The sequence below is a fragment of the Arachis hypogaea genome, chromosome 9 (assembly GCF_003086295.3).
Source record: "Arachis hypogaea cultivar Tifrunner chromosome 9, arahy.Tifrunner.gnm2.J5K5, whole genome shotgun sequence".
In the NCBI taxonomy this organism is placed as follows: Eukaryota; Viridiplantae; Streptophyta; class Magnoliopsida; order Fabales; family Fabaceae; genus Arachis; species Arachis hypogaea.
The window spans coordinates 12,007,054-12,009,717 of record NC_092044.1 but is presented as its reverse complement, the minus strand read 5'-3'; positions in this window follow the sequence as shown (position 1 = coordinate 12,009,717).

Sequence of the window (2,664 nt, the reverse complement as noted above, 5' to 3'; positions counted from 1 at the left end):
TCAGAGGAGGAAGCTGCGCCCCTGTGTTCTGACCGCCGGGAGTGGTTCTGTGACTTCCGGCATCACCGCCGGAGCTCCAGGTTGAGCTTCTGCCACTTGAGACCTTGCTGCTGTCGCCAGAAAAGTTGTCGGTTAGGGTTTTATTTGAGGTTTCTGCCTTTTTGGTTTTCGAGAAGGTTTTGATGTTGCGCGGTTTTTACAGTTGATCCACCAGAGCTTCTGGCCGCCGCTGGAGCTGTTACCGGGGCCGGTTCGGAATCGCAGCTGCCTCATTGTGTTATTTCGTGTTGCTATGGTTGTTGTGAAAGTGGCTGGGAGCTGAGGTTTTGGTTGCCGTCAGTTCGGGTTGAGGCGGAAAGTACTCTGTGAGACATTTGGATTATGGAATTGCGTTTTGAGGTAGGGGCACTTTCCAAAAACTATGTTTATGTATTGGAATTATTACATATGGATACTGATGTGAGATGTTGTGTATTTGGTGATTGTATCTGCCTTATGTATTATTTGATTGACTCGAATGATTATGGATGTTGGTTTGGCTGAATTGTTGTGCGACTTTGTGAAATATATTGTTTTGAAGTTGATTCTTTAAAGATTTGAAATTTGAGTTTAAACCGTTGAGGATTGGTTTGAATTGAGTCAATTATTTCAATGATGTGAAAAGTCGAATGCACTTTTGAATTCAGCCTGGTTTACTTTAATTGATTTGGTTTTGATAAATGATTTGTTGCTGAACCGATTCTTTAAAGCTTTGGAAATGAGTTAAATCGGTTGATATTGAGTTGATTTTGAAATAGTTTTCTTGAAATATGCCACTGAGGCGACTGTTGGCTTTAACTAGTTTTTGAATTGATTTCTGATTTTGAGTTGTTGAAAAGGAATGAGGAACGGTTTAGTTGGGACCCGAACCGGGTGGCAAAGTCCAAGTTTTAGGGGAGGTGCTGCCGAAATTTCTATAAAACCTGAGTCTTTATTGAAATGTTGTCTGGCAAAATGATGAGTTAAAGACTTCAACTATTTTATTTGAATTATCAAGAAAAGGATGATTCGTGCTTTTGAAATGAGTTATTAAAGCGGAAATTGTGATTTAGTCTTGCTTCTTAAGAAAGGCCTTGTGTCTCTTTCAGGAGAAGGTTATTTAGATGAAACTTGTGTTTTAAAGCTGTTTGAAAGTGAAAAGGGTTTATGCCTTTGAATTTGACTTGGGGGTCTCAATTAAAGAAGTTTCAATGACTTTGAAAGAACCTGAATGCCTGTTGACAAGTCTCTTCTTGAAATGTTTTGAGAAATGTTTTAAGTACTGTTTGAATTTTGAATTCTTGCAAGACTAAAACAATTTTGATCAGTTGAAACGTTCTAGAATTTATCATGGGGGGTTGAAGTTGGTTTTGCCTAAGTAAAGGAAACGGCTTTGATAGAAGTAAATGATTACGTGACTCGGTTTGGCTTAGATCCTATTTTATTACTCAAAACGGAAAGCCAAGGTTTTAATGATTTTAAATGAATTTGGCAAACTGAGTTTTATTATTCTCCCCTAAAGACTTGGGACTCTGCCGAGAAGCTTTTGTTATAAAATTCCATTGTTGGATGGGTGGTTTTGAGTACTTTGAAATAAATCCTTAACTTGCCATGGTTTTGGAAGTTTTGGAAAGAGAATGCTGAGAGTGGCTTTGTTTTAAAAAGGGAACTCACTCTGAGTAAATTTGGCTTATGAGCCTGAGATGATTTGAGAAATGAGATCTTAAAGCCAAGGCTGAAAAGAGTTGAAATTTGATTTCAAAGTGAAATGGCTTGAGAAAAGTGATTTATGGCTTAAATGCCGGTTTTATGAATTTGATGATGTTGAATGGTGGAAGTGCTGTTTTGTTATGGGCCGGAATGGCGATGTATGATTATGAATATTGGCTGGTTCTGGATTGAACCGTGAGCCGAAATGGCTATGTATGATATTGATTTATGGCTGATTGCCGAATGAGTTATGGGCCGTATGGCTGAGTATGAAATTTTGAATTTAAGCCGGATGGCTGAGATGGATGTTGATCTATGGTTGGGACTGAATGAATATATGCTTGAGATACCTGGGCCGTAGCAAGGGTTGTGGTTCGTCCCACTTGCTCCAAGTCAGAGACTGTGACGCCTGGGTAGTAGCGGTAGTAGTGGTGAATCCACTCGCTCCAGGTTGAGCTTTTAAACACCCGCCTGGGTAGTAGCCGCAGTAGTGGTTATTCCACTGGCTTTGGGTTGAGCGGGTAGTAGTAAGGGGGTTGTAGCTCAAACTTACTTGCTCCGCGATGGGTGTTTCTGTCCATGGTTAGCTACCAGGACTTGTCGGGTTGGCTCTATAACCGACAGATGATATCATCAGCCACTAGGACAGGCATGCATCATATGCATCTATGTGACATTGTTTGGGTGTACATATTGTACTTAGTTTGTCTATGTGATTACTTGTGATTACCTGCTACTTATTCTACTTGTTGTAACTGTTTGTTTGTGCTTGAACTTCCTATCTGTGTTTGCAACTGGGACTCTGTTGGTTTGTGGTGATTGGTTGTTGGATTGGATTGTTTGGGCATAGGGCCGTGGATGAAGTGAGATAGACCGATGGTTGATTCCGATTTTATGTTTCTGGTTTGGAAAATTATGAAGGGCTATTTTGGTTCA